This window comes from Peromyscus maniculatus, chromosome 3 (genome assembly GCF_049852395.1).
Source record: "Peromyscus maniculatus bairdii isolate BWxNUB_F1_BW_parent chromosome 3, HU_Pman_BW_mat_3.1, whole genome shotgun sequence".
NCBI classification, from domain to species: domain Eukaryota; kingdom Metazoa; phylum Chordata; class Mammalia; order Rodentia; family Cricetidae; genus Peromyscus; species Peromyscus maniculatus.
In genome coordinates this window covers 94094528-94108396 of record NC_134854.1, presented here as the reverse complement: position 1 = coordinate 94108396, position 13869 = coordinate 94094528, and the positions used below count along the sequence as shown (strand labels likewise).

The window sequence follows — 13869 nt, the reverse complement described above, 5'->3', positions numbered from 1 at the left end:
TCATTCATTGTATAGAGGATGTTCTCTTCTCTTGATTGTCTAATAAATGTTTGGATGAATGTTTGATTCTCATGGTAGATAAACTAAAGGAACAGGATTCATAATTTAAACTATATATTGGGTATGCTCCTGTCTGCTGATCATTACTGAGATTTTGGCTCTGCTCTTTAGGTTGCTTTCTAGAAATTCTTGGTTAAATTCTTAAAAATGTAGCACCTGAAACAAATTGGGTTGTTAGCTTATTAAATAATGTGGCTACTAGGATTAAAAACTTACAGAAAATAATGTCTTACTGATAAAGAGCTTACAAAATTATTTTTCCACTAAATAAAATAAAATAAACTTGTTTGAGCCACACTGTTAATAATTGCTAAGTTGCATTAGTGTGTTACTTGGGATCTATAAAAAAGGATTATATCTTCTTTTTAAGATTTTTATAGAAATACTCCACAGTATTGCCTAAAGTTACCGCTTTAAATCCTATAGAGATTATCTTTAATGCTTTCAGAGATGGCTGTACAATGGCACCCAAATAATTACAGCATCACTTGTGAATGCTATACCCTTCATACCTGTGTTAATTCTATGTTTTTGAATTTGACCTTTGAAAGTTTATATATTCTTAGAACAAGGCCAAAAATCTGGATACCAATGAAGTTGTCGAGGCCATGATGAGACTCTCCTGTGACGATCCTGGTACAGAAGCTCCCTGAAAGAATATTAAAAAGAACACGTCGTATGGCTGGACTGGTGGTTGCAGTTATTATGGGGATCATTGCATTGACAGCTGGATTGGCACTTCATAAAGAAATCCAAACCGCTGAATTCCTTAGAGACTGGCATAGACATTCAGAAGAACTTTGGACTGAACAAAATAAGATTGATAATGAGATAGTAAATGAATTAGCTGAGTTAAGGCAAGCTGTTGTATTATTAGAGGATCAGTTAGAAATTTTGAAGGAGCAGATAAAATTAAAATGTGATTGGAATGTTTCTTCTCACCCTTAAGGGTGTGTGCATTAAGATAAATCTTAAGATTTAATGAAAGCAAGTATGACTGGAATAAGGTTAAGATGCATTTGTTGGGCCAACCTAATTCTTCTCAAATGGTTTATGATTTCCAGAAAGAAATTAAAGACATTTTTACAAAAAATTTACCTGGTACAACAGGAATGGACATTATGGAAAGTCTGGCAGATACCATGGCCTCATTAATCCTATGACTCACTTACATAGATTTCTTACCCTAGTAGGTGGTGCCCTTGTTCTAGCAATAGTAACTTTATTGGCTTTAAAATGTGTTACATTTTACAGATTGTTGGCCTTGCTCTAAGAATACATATATGTTACGTAAGATTGTAAGGCAGATAGAAAAAGGGCTGTATATACTATGAGACTGCATAGCCTTCAAGATAATTGATTTTTCTATAAAAGAAAGGGGGATCTGTGGCTGCACTCCCATTGGGCTACACCTGGCCTGGCGCAGAGTAGCCCTAGCCCCAGTCCATCTTTAGTTTAGCAGACACCTTTAGTTTCTCTGGTTGCCCTTCGTGAATCTTGTCTGAGAGTCTCCCAAGGATACAAAGGCCTATACAAAACTTGGTTCAGGAAATCCGGGAAACTGTGGTGCCTGATGAATTGAGGAATTTGCACTTGACATTGTATTTTGGGGAGCTTCTTTCAAGTTGTTTTGAACATATAAAAATCAACTGGCTAAACTGTAAATATAGAGAAAAAGAAAAATGCCCTGCGTGAAGGGAAAATGTTTCAGTCCTTAGAGACTGGATCCTGCTGCAGCCTCGAAAGGCTAGTACCTTCTTAATGTGCCTCTGAGTCTTCTTTCCACGGATTCGTGTAAACCCACACACCCGTGCCGAGACACTTCAAGACAACTCCCAGACCCAAAAGACTTATTATGCTGAGTAACTCACCCATCTTACTCTCATTTCAACACCCAAGAGGGGATCACCCCAACCACGTCACCCTCTCCCATTTCCACAGGGTGGGCAGGGTCTCATCTGACTGTCACAAGTACGCAGTTTCCTCAATATCAAAACCACAGGAAGTGCTAGTTGCTGAGGCTTCCCCCGACCATCTCCCAGTAGGTATGTGCACACATAAACCTTGTGTCCCTCCCTCTATTATCTCAGCCAGGGTTTTGCAAGACCTTATAAAAGAACCACCTGAGGCTGCAAAATATGTGAATTTCTAACACTTCACTCCCAGAATGCAACACCTGTCGAGATCAGAAGAGGGCACCCATTTTCAAGCAAGTTCTCTCATGTTATGTGGTTAGAGCACTTAAAAAGAAATCCCCCTTTTCAGCAAGCTTTTCCCAGCAGAGATAAACACGTGGAATGACAGGTTTCAGCCTAAAGACTATCAAGATTCTTCTACGGAGAATTTTAACCCTTATAACGGAGCCAAGTTATAAGGGTCTGTCTTCCATGACAAACAAAACCACGGATCTGAGAATATGTACCCTACTTGTTCTGGCCAAATAACCCTTCATGATTCTGAGGGATGTCTTTTAATCCACACCCACTGATGTGAAGGCGGCATCATTACCATTACTCAAATCTCTGCTTCTACAAGTCTGAAAACATTAAGGCAATGAATTCTGAATGCTTGAATAGTCTCTAAAGCATTCATTCTCCAAACTGAGAACTTGACTAATGAGCACAGACGTTGCCTAACCAAGGTTTTACCAAGAAGCAGTTACTCGCTCAGGGTCTGGCTCCTATGACTCCCTTGATTAACCTGCTCCTCTGCTCTCCTGCTCTCCTTCACTGCACTGGAGACGCCATTGGCAAACATCAGTCTCGCTGCCTGCTCTCCACACTAACACAGGTGATCCCTAGAGTGAGGGTTCTGTCCATTTTGTTCACTCTTTTAACTCAGCATCCTAAAACAGTGCCACTGTGCAAAAGGCACTTAGCGAGCACTTACTGACTGAAGGGGCTGGCTCACGAGTGAATGCACCGACCATCAGCTTGCAACTGGATCCACACTTCAAAGTGCACCCAAATTCACCTGTGACCTCAAACTTGTTTGTGACTTAGTTGTGACTGCCAAACAAACCACAACTAGATGTTTCTTTCCCTTTCTTCCTTAAAAAAAATCTAATCCTGTTTATTTAGCTTCAGAAACATTTCAGCATTCTAAACATACCAAAATAAAGAATAGAAGAATGTTGAAAACTGCATCTAGGTACAGAGGGTTCTTAAACTTCATTGACACAGTAGTCCTTTGCTTTGCTGACAAGGAGGAGTTCCACAGTTTATTTCAAAACAGTTTAAAATCTACCGCACTTAACTAAAGAAAAAAATCCAAACACTTCTCACGCCAGCTGATGCCTCCCCTCCTTCCACAACTAAGAATGTCAGCAGACTGTTATGCCACAAAAAAACCAAGACAATGTAAAGCTAAATGGACACCCATGGCAGAATCAACAGGTCCAGCCTCACAGTGCACGCCCTGAGCTAGAGCCCCCTCCAAAAGGCACCTCCCCTCACAGCGTCCACACCAAACAAGAAATCTGCTGGGTTGTTCTGCTATCCTTACAAACTATGGATGTGTAGAGCTGACAACTCAAGATCTCCAGTCCATAACTACACAGTTAACGCTGCCTCGTGCACCGAAAACAAAATGCCAGGAACACCTTCAAATGCCTTGTCACGCCGACAGCAAAGTACGGTGAGGAGAACACGAGAGTGCCTTTTCATTTTAAAAATGTCTGGAGCTGTGTACAACTCTGATTCAGTTTCAGGGCGCTCCGGACACTCACAGCTAGTTCACGTAAACCACTGACACTCTGAGAAACCACAATATGATCGTGATCAATTTTGTAATTAAACGTGGCTCAAATAAGAGATGTGTCAATCACAACACTCTCCTACTTTAAGGTATTCACAAGGAGACAGTTTTTATTCATCGTCTTCTGTCACCTTCTTTCCAGACAACTTCAGCAGGACCGTTGGCGCCACTGAACTTCCCTTAGACTTACGGTCGGCAATATCTCCTCATACTTCTCCTTCAGCTTTGCGGCCTTGGTAATGCAAGGCTCCTCCTCTTCACTAAGTTAACCGGCACCTCACGTGGCATTCCTGCCACACCTCCAATGGAGACACCAGGATCTGTGGATTTGATCTTGGGGTGGGATTCAGAGCAGGACAAGAAAAACCCAGATGGCGATCTTTGGCGGGCATTAGGGTCCTTCTTCTAGCCTCCATTAGCTGGTATATAATCTTTCATTTCCCGATCACATCGTCTGCCGTTGCCACTTTATCAAACTTCAGTTTCTCTTTGCTGGACATTGTCTTCCACCTCTCAGGGCACTTTTTGGAAAACTGCAAAATCGACTGGAACCTCTGAGTTTTTCTTCTCATGTTCTTCTCTGCATATGTACAGAAAGAGGGCACAAGCAGACATCTTGCCCTTTGGTTTCTTGGGGTCACCTTTAGCCATCCTGACTATATTTAGTTCTCTAGTCTCACTAGATGTTTCTTAAGTGTCCAGGCTGTACAAACAAGACTGCTTGAGTGTGTGTGTGCTGGGGGAGGGGCAGGTAGACAAGTCAGTGACTGTCCCACGTACCAGTAGGGGTAGCCTGGGAAAAAAAGCAACTGGATGTCTTTGATGTCACCACCCTAAGAAAACAAGATTAAAATACTCAACTATCTGTCATCTGATGTGGGCCAAATTAACACTGGATTAAGTGTACTAATCTGCAAAAAACCAGGGTTGGACGACAGCTTTCTATTTCTCTTCTTCCTTCTTGGGACCTTAGAATCCTCACTCATTTAACTTTCAAAGTAAGAACAGTAAATAGCTTGGCTAGTTAGATGGGCACTAAAATGCTGGGACCATGGAGGGAGAGAATGAGAACAAGAACAAATGGAAGAAGTTAGACTAAAGATCCCCCAAAAAGAAAGAGCAGGGGAATTGTTTTTTTTTTTCAAGTTCAAGCACACACAGAGAGAATGCAACCATATTTACCATGGGCTAGGCTTGAGGCCAGAGAGCCATGAAGGGTCGGGGAGGGGAAGGCTCTGTTAAGTTAGAACCAGGAAGGAAAGGTAGAAAAGAGGAACCAAATGCATATCACAACCCCCCTTCCTCTGCCCCTGGAGCTGGGCAGTTTCAGAGGAACTCTACAGAGGCCCATGAGCCCACCACCCCAAAACCCGTTACAAGCCCCAACTTGGAGACCCTCCTTTGAATCCAAAAACTGGCCCCCACCACTACCTCTCCACAGAGGAACCCCGCTGGAGTACAAAAGGCTCCCCAAACTGGATCTAAAAGGGTTGGGGGAGGGAGCACAAACTGGAATCAGTCTGGAGCGGGTGAAGGATGGGAGAAGTTAGGGGGAAGAGTAAATATCATCCAAGTACACTGGATGTCTGAATGAAATTCTCAAAAATAAAAATATTCTACAAGTGTGAGATTTCTTTTTTTTTTTTTTTTTTTGGTTTTTCGAGACAGGGTTTCTCTGTGTAGCTTTGCGCCTTTCCTGGATCTCGCTCTGTAGACCAGGCTAGCCTCGAACTCACAGAGATCCGCCTGCCTCTGCCTCCCGAGTGCTGGGATTAAAGGCGTGCGCCACCACCGCCCGGCTGAGATTTCTATTGAAAGGTACAACTTGGGGTTCTCTCAAAGCATGGGGGGGGGGAACTGCCTTTTGCTTTGTAGGTCTTGTTTTGAGACAGTATCTCCCCCTTAGTCCAGACTCAAATTCAGGATCCTCCTGCTCAGCCTCCTGAGTGATGGAATTACAAGTGTATGCCACAATGCCAATACGGGCAGACCCATCTTTAATGGGCAAATGCTGGGGCTTGTACCTTATCTGCTATTGAGGGCTGACTATAGCATTTTACAGTGCATAGATCCTGTGTTTGGGTTTAAACACACTTCAAAGTATGCATGGGAAACTTCTCTCACAGGACTGTGGTAGGTTTAGTTTAAATCAGGAAATGGGGCAATAGGGGCGGTCAGAGCTGGTTGACCAGATGACCCTCAGGCCAGGAACAAACCAGGAAACCTCTAGAAGAGCAGCCATAGCAGGCGAGGCAGAAAGAACTCTCAAGCAGAGACTAGGTCTTCATTCTGTCTCCTGCAGAGGCCAAGAGATGCTGAGATATGTTCAGCAGTAGAGAAAATGAAGGGCAGTGGCCACAGAAGATGCAGCCACGCCACAGCTTCTGTTGCCACGGTGTCAGAGCACCTTGAGCTGGAGGCTGTAGAGACATCTACTTTGTTTCCTGAAACAACTTTATACTTAGAGAACAATATAAAGAGTTCTCGTCTATCCTTCCCCCAGATATCCCCCATGGTTACCATGTGCGCTGCTGCTCTGTTAGGATATAAGATGCATAATTTATTGAAACACCTGAAAGCAAGTTGGAGGCATCGTGACACCCTAGAAACAAAGGCATTCCTTACATAAGCACAGTTAGGTCAATGTCAGAACATGAACAGATTCTCAACTAGACTCTAATAGGAAGGCCCTGGGAAGATTCTTCTAGTAGTTCCAAGTGATAGCTTGTAAACAAAAACAGCAACAAAAATGTTTTCTTTTTCCTTTTCTAGGATACAGTCCAGGATCACATGTGAGGCCCAATTGTCAAGTCTCTTTGACTTTCTTTAATCTAAAACAGTTTTGTTCTCTTTTATGACCTTGACATTTTTTGAAAAGTACAGGCCAAGTGTTTTATAGACTGTTTCCTAGTTGGAGTGCATCTGATGTTTCTTCACAATTAGATTCAAGTTATGCATGGGGCCCAGAGTAGCACAGTGGGAGGCTACACTTTTCTCTCAGCATTTTCTCAGGAAGCTCATGGTGTTGAACTGGCCTGGTGCTGGTGACATCTCATGTGAACAGCTGGTTAAGGTGGCATGAGTCAGAATCCACTCTCAAGTTGCTACCTTTATGAATTAATAAGTGACTAGATGGGAGATACCTAGTGTCTTAGTCACTTTTCTGTTGCTTTGAAGAGGCACCATGACCAAGGCAACTTATAAAGGAAAAAACAAAACAAAACAAAAAACACTTGCTTACAATTTCAGAAAGTGAGACCATGACCATCATTGTGGGAAGCATGGCAGCAAGCAGGCAGGCATGGTACTAGAGCAGTAGCTGAGAGCTTACATCCTTATCCTCAAGTTGAAAGCAGAGAGAAAGAAACTGAGCCTGGCATGGGCTTTTGAAATCTCCAAGAGTACTTCCCCTAGTGACATACCACCTCCACTAAGGCCACACCTCCTAATCCTTCCTAAACAGTTCCACCGGCTAAGGACTAAGCATGTATTCAAATATATGAGCCTGTGGGGGCCATTCTCATTCAAACCACCACACCCAGGAACTAAGTAAAGTTCCTGTTTTTTCATCAACTCTTCCTGTTTCAGTAGCCACTGGAATAGAATAGGATAAACGGTATGTCAGGTAAGGTTACATTCACACTTCAAGGACACGGCTTGTCAGAGCACAGGGGGTGAAGATGAACTAGCATCTGGGTCTCCTACCAGATTTACTCCAAGGAACCTCAACTCATGCTTACTCTTAGTAAGAAAACTAGGCAGGAGCTGGAGAGATTGCTCAGTAGTTAAGAGCACTTGTTGCTCTTGTAGAGGACTCTGGTTCAGTTTCTAGCACCCACTTGGTGGCTCACAATCACCTATAATGCCAGTTCTAGGAGATCTGAGGCCCTCTTCTGGTTTCCGTGAGGACCAGGCATGCCCATGGTGAACATACATACATGCAAGCAAACACTCATACAATAGAATTTAAAATCAACAAAAGAAAGAAAACTTGGACTGAAGGGTATACTGTGTTACACTATAGCTTCCACGATGAGATTTTTTTTTTCTTTAAAATTTTATTTCATTTTGGTGGGGAGGTTGCAAGGGCAGAGGGTGGATACGAATGGATGGGGAGATAAGTGGGATCGGGATGCATGGTGTAAAATCCACAAAGAATGAATAAAAAGTTAAAAAAGAAGGAAGGAAGGAAGGAAGGAAGGAAGGAAGGAAGGAAGGAAGGAAGGAAGGAAGGAAGGAACTTCATACCACTTAGATAGGCTATGGGACTAGACTAATTGTTGCATTTTTTTAAGAGACTTTCTAAGAAGTCCAGAAACAAGAAGAGATGCAGGACTCAGGGAGCGAACACCAAGAGTCACACCAATGCCTGGTTTTTGTTTTTGTTTTTGTTTTAATGAGCAATGCCAAGGGGGCTCAGTCCATGATTCTGCCTCCCCCTCTGGCATGATGGTGGCTAGGGACTCTAATCTGCTTTATCCAGAAAGTATTTTTAAAATCTTTCTTAAAATCTTTTTTTATTCTTAATATCTTTTTAAAAAATTATTCTTCCATTTTGACATTTCAGACTATTTTGTGTGTGTGTGTGTGTGTGTGTGTGTGTGTGTGTGTGTGAGTGTGCACATGCTCGTGCTCTCAAGAGGCCAGAGAAGGACATAAGGTGTCTCCCTCCATTGTTGTCTGTTACCAGACTGCAGGACACCCCGTTTTTATCAGGTACATGGCATCTGAACTCAAGTCCTCACACTGGCACAGCAATGACTATTCCCAAATGAGTCATCCCCCAGCCTTGAACTCTTGTTTTTACAAAGGCAAAAGCACCAGAGAATATTTGTCAGTGGGAAGCAGATTAGCAAGCTGTCCTGCATTCCTGGGGCGCCCATTGCCAACGTTCTTATCGATCCTCTCAGCCTCTATCTCATGTGCATTTTATGTGAACAGGGTTGAGTTGTCTCTATTAGCCCTTCTTTGACTGAAATTCCACTAGGGCTGAATCACCACAACAAAGGGCTAGATCGGCTAATTTTGTCAAGTGCCCCAAGGATGGCAAACAAGTAGAATCCTTACAGGAGCACAGGAGAGAAGTTAATGTATCACACAGGCTGCCTTTGGGTATTAGGGCTTAAATTTCTCATATAACCTCAGTTGAGAAGGGCTGGTCTGCATGGGTATGGGATTTGTTTTGTTCTCTTAACAATTCTACTCCTCATTATTAATTTTTTAATTTTGTAAATAATTTTTTAAATCCCTGGGGTTCATGAACTACCATGTCCAGATTTAAAATCCTTTAAATAAACATTTAATAAGCAAATGTTACATACCAGGAACTGAGATTAGGGAAATAAACAGGGCATAATCCCTTCACTCTTTCAATGAATAATCAACCAGGAACTCCCCAAATATTCAAAGCACCAACAATGAGACAGTGTGGCTGATGGTTAAGGAGCCACAGGTCCAACACAGGAAATCAGAGAGGCCTCTGTTGGTTATTGGGCGGTGCTCATTTGGGCGGTGCTCTTACCTTGCGAGGAAACATCACAAAACACGACGGAATCCACTAACGAGAGTTTTATTAAGATCAGGTAAAGAGACAGAGGTGCACAGGCCTGTGGAAAAGACACGCGAGTAAAACATGGAGCTGGGAATACGGCCCGGCTTATAAAGGCTGGGCCGCGCCTGCGCACACAGGCCCATGTGGCTACTCCATGCGTGCAGATCACATGGCTGTGCTGTCCGCTTTATGCAACCACGCAAAGCCACGGGGTCCTGGTCACACGAGACGTTTTGACCCGGAAATGGCTAGGCGGAAGTGCCTAGGTCCGCCGGGCATGCGCAACCATGCCCAACTGTGGGGGCGTGTCGTGAATCCATATCAGCCTCCCCAGGAGGTGGTAAGTGAGTGGATGGGTGCTCCAAGGGTGAGGAGGAGTTCAGAGCGTGTTCTAGATGGAAGAAGAATGTGCAGATTGCCAGAGGGGTGCTGAGGCTGGACACCAGGGCATCTATGGGACAGTGACCATGGAAGTCAACTAAGAAGACACCAGGACATCCACCTGGCAGGCCAACCTCAGCAGGGCAAGGCTGAGGCACTGGGTGCCCAAGAGGTCACTGGGCGCATGGCCGTGAGGGGTGACGGAACTGCTGAGCCAAAGCCAGGAAGGCAAGAAGGGGGCCAAGCAGGGGCTTTCAGGGAGTAAGATGCTTCAGAACTTGGTGACTGAGCTGGGAGGAGCAGTTCTTAAAGTAATGGAGCGTGCGAGAAGGTTCTGATGCTGGCATTAGCTCTCAAGACAATTCGGTGGCAAAAGTGGGGGCATGTCTCAGAGAGAAAGAGGACAGAGGGAGCAAGAGAGGATGCTGGGAGGAAAGCTGTCCACAGGCCTTCTTCCTTGTGGGTCCCCTTAACAAAGGCCTTACTTACGTGAGAGTCTCGGGTCGGGGAACCGACCTGACCACATTATCAGCCTCAAAGAATCTGCTATGGTAAAACAAGTCTGTGGCAATCCCTGCCTGTCCTAAACATAGCAAACTCCAGAAGCGAAGTTTTTAATGGACGATTTCCCTATAAAAGGAAAAGATAAGTTGGTAGGCTTAATAAATCATACTTCATAGGAGAAAATGAAAGCCAGAAGAACAGACAGTTCGAAAAAACAACTGTGAGGCCAGCACAAATAAAGGTCCTTCCTTCCCTGCATGCTCGAGTACAATGGAACACAGAGGAGACAATGGGCGGGCACTCTAGGATGCCACCATCCTGCACCCCAGGAAGAAAGGTCAGGTTCTGAAGATGGTAAAGTAGGACCATAACATTACCAAGCAGGACCTTAGATACACTCCGCGGGGAGCCGGGCTGATGGGGACAGGCGCCTGGTGGGGGTTTGCCAGGCAGCTCCGACATGAACCAATGCCAATCAAAACTGTGTTCATCCTGCAGGTGCAGAACACACCAGCTAAAGCCCGAATCAGGAAGCCGCACTAAGGTGAGGCACAGGGCAGGGGTCCATGGGACCCAGTAACTGAAGAACAGAGGGGGATGAAGACAAACGAGTCCAGGCCATGCTGAACTCAGATCACGCTGAGCATCTTCCTATTGCAGAAGCCAGCCATGCATACGTAAGTCTGTGGGAGCCATGACCAAAACACGCAATGGCCTTTCACACCCCGATCACGCACCCTTTTATTTTATTTACTTATTTTATTTTTTTTGTTTTCCAACACAGGTCTCTCTACATAGCCCTGGCTATCCTGGAAATCACTATGTAGCCCAGGCTGGCCTTGAACTCACAGAGATCTGCCTGCCTCTGCCTCTAGATAACTAGGATTAAAGACATGCGCCACCATGCCTGGCAGGAACCCTTTTATCTTGAACAATTTTTTAAAGCAAGATTTTCTTACTGTGGTATTTTGAAAGAAAATGGCCCAAGGAAGTGGCACTATTAGGAGGTGTGGCCTTGTTGGAGGAAGTGTGTCACGGGGGGGGGGGGGGGGGGGGGGGGTTGGGGGGGGGTTGGAGGTTTCAAATGCTCAAGCCAGGTCCAGTGTCTCTCTCTCCCTGCTAATCCAGATGCAGAATTCTCGGCTCCTTCTCCATGTCTGCCTGTGCACCAACATGCTTCCTGCCATGACAACAGATGAAAGCTCTGAAACTGTGAGCCAGCCCCAAAGAGATGTTTTTCTCACTCAGAGTTGCCATGGACACAATATCCCTTCACAGCAATAGATGCCCTAACTGAGACACTTATGTTTGACAGTTTCGTACATAAATCAATTTTCATCATTTTCATACCTGTTTTTCCTCCCTCCCTCTCCTGCTCGCCCTTCTTCTCAATAAATCTCCCCTCCACCTCCAGGTCCTCTTTGGTGTGCGGCTGGCTCACTGAGTTTAATTAGTGTTTCTTGCCCCAGCAAAGACAACTTAGCAGTAGCGACGCCACTGAAGAAAACGACAGCCCTTCTCTGACAACCTTTAATTACCAGCAGTCCCTCGGGGAGAGAATTTATCCCCCACCCGGGATAAAATGTTGAGGGGCCCAATCTGGTTTGGCAAAAGGTTTTAAGCCAGCGTTTGGGCAGGCTCCCAGACAGACACACCAGGTTTCAGTCACACATGGAGTCCATATCGGGACACACAGCAAGAAGTAACGGAGACGCAGCCTTTCCTTCAGAAGGTCTTACCATCAATCCTACCTCAGAAACAACACAGAGCCAAGACGAAGAAGAACAAACCGGTGCATCTGTCTGCAGGGTCTTCCCTCTCACGGCGCTGCACACTGAAGTGTTACAGGAGCTTTTAGAGATGTGGGAGCAAAGACCCTTTACAGGGGCTCCCCTGAAGGAGGAATGCTCCTCTGCCACTGTCTGAATAAGAACTGGAGCGGGATGGGGGAGGCAGATGTCAGTGTAGGGACAGCGGGTGCGGGTAGGAGAAGTCTCTGAATGGTCCAGCCCAGGAGGGATGACCGGCATGCTGAACCTGATGGAGAAATGAGCTGCCCCTACCATGGGTGTTGAAATTATACTGGAGGAATAGAAGAGATTTTCTAAGTGGAACTGGGTGTTGAAGGGAACCTCCAGAGGCTGGCCATCCCCTCATGAGGCAAAACCAGAAAGAAGGCTGCCCTGGAGACCCAGGGGAACAGCCATGTAGCACCTGGAGGTGTAGAAACCTGGACAGGACCACCTCAGCCACCTAAAAGCAATGTCATGAATTCGGACAGGACCCCTTCCGAGGGATGGGAATACACTATTAGCTGCAAAGATGTGGGACCGGTAGCCCCATTCATAACCTGCAGGCCTGAACCCTAGCTCTGCACTCTGAAACAATACCCTCCTTTGTAAAATGGGAGGGAGAGAGGTACCAGACAGGGCTATGGTGAAGTCAGCTGAGCTATGTAACAGAGTGAGAAACTAGTTCTCATGTTTTACAGTACAGGGAGCAGCGGGGAGCGGGATTTGAAGGCTTAGCATGACTAACAGACTATAAAGTAGTCATTAATATATTACGTACGGCTGGAAACTATATCACTAGGTCCATGTAAGTTTAGAAGTTGGTATCTTCCAGAGAAATGGAAACTTGAATCTATCTGCTCCTTTTTATTATTTTGATTGTGAGTATGTGTGTATCTGTGTGGGTGCACACGTGCCATGGTGAGCACATGGAGAGCTCTTTATTGTGAGTTCTCTGGGGGCCAAACTCGGGTTGTTAGACCCGGCAGAAGTGGCCTTTGCCCACTGAGCCATCTTGCCAGCCCCTTAGTTTATTTTTTAATCTTGTGTGTACACACGTGCGAGCACACCCGTGGGTACATGGGGCTGGAGAAGGGCACTGCATACCCTGCAGCCAGAATTATGGGCAGCTGTGAGGTGCCCGACACGCGTGATGGAAAAGGAGCCCCGGTTCGCTGTAAGGACAGCTTGCTCTCTTACCACTAAGCCACCTCTCTAGTCCCTGCCAGTTTCTTCTTACTTTTTTAAAAGTAAGAAATTTTTGAATTACAGGTATGGCGCAGGTTCTTTCCACTGGAGAGCAGCAAACTGGAGGGAAGGTAAAGTGGCAGCCAGGCCAGCCGATAAGTCCCAGCTGACTAAGATATGATTGCAGAAAACGGCAAGCGAAGACAGACCAGAGGCCACTCTGTCCTCCTGCTGGAGTCTAGATAAAGAGAGAAAGCAAGCGAGGAACAGGAGGGAAGAGGAGAGTGCAGAGGCCAGAGAGAAGACGGCCAGGGAGGACACGCTATCTGCGTCTAACAGACAACAGACTCTGCTCGGTTAATATATCTAAGCCTGCCATTATGAAGAGGGCAGTCTGACAAAACCGAGTGCGGTAGCACATGGCTGAGGTCCCGGCGCTTGGAAGGGGAGGCAGGAGCCAAACTTCAAAGCCAGACTGGGGTTTAGGAGCCCTTACCCGAAAACAAACAAACAAACAAAAACTAAACTAAAAACATAAGTAAATATATAAATAAATAATTTTAAAAGTGGCTGCAACATTAAAAAAGCGTAAATATTATTCATAAAGTAGACCTTTTAAATGCTGTTTGTTGAGCCAAT

The 13869-nt window shown here is 45.2% G+C and overlaps 1 protein-coding gene and 1 long non-coding RNA gene across 6 annotated transcripts in view; one reads left to right on the top strand and one right to left on the bottom strand.

Annotated features, from left to right (window-relative positions):
- Positions 1-13869, bottom strand: part of St3gal5 (ST3 beta-galactoside alpha-2,3-sialyltransferase 5) — a 71176-nt gene that overhangs the window by 38664 nt on the left and 18643 nt on the right. Inside the window, exon 1 of one of the 4 annotated variants that reach the window (XM_076566924.1) lies at positions 9338-9422. The exons of the other annotated variants lie outside the window; for them this stretch is intronic. The gene's annotated coding sequence lies outside the window, so the exon portion shown is untranslated. Of the gene's footprint in view, positions 1-9337; positions 9423-13869 lie in introns of those variants that run through there. 4 annotated transcript variants of the gene reach the window in all.
- LOC121828019 (uncharacterized) lies at positions 10279-11665 on the top strand. Of its 2 annotated transcripts, none has more exons than XR_013049908.1 (3): positions 10279-10589; positions 10751-10929; positions 11381-11665. It is a non-coding gene; the product is annotated as an uncharacterized LOC121828019 (long non-coding RNA). The 2 variants fall into 2 exon arrangements; XR_013049907.1 differs by having other exon boundaries at positions 10452-10589; positions 10751-10796; positions 11381-11487.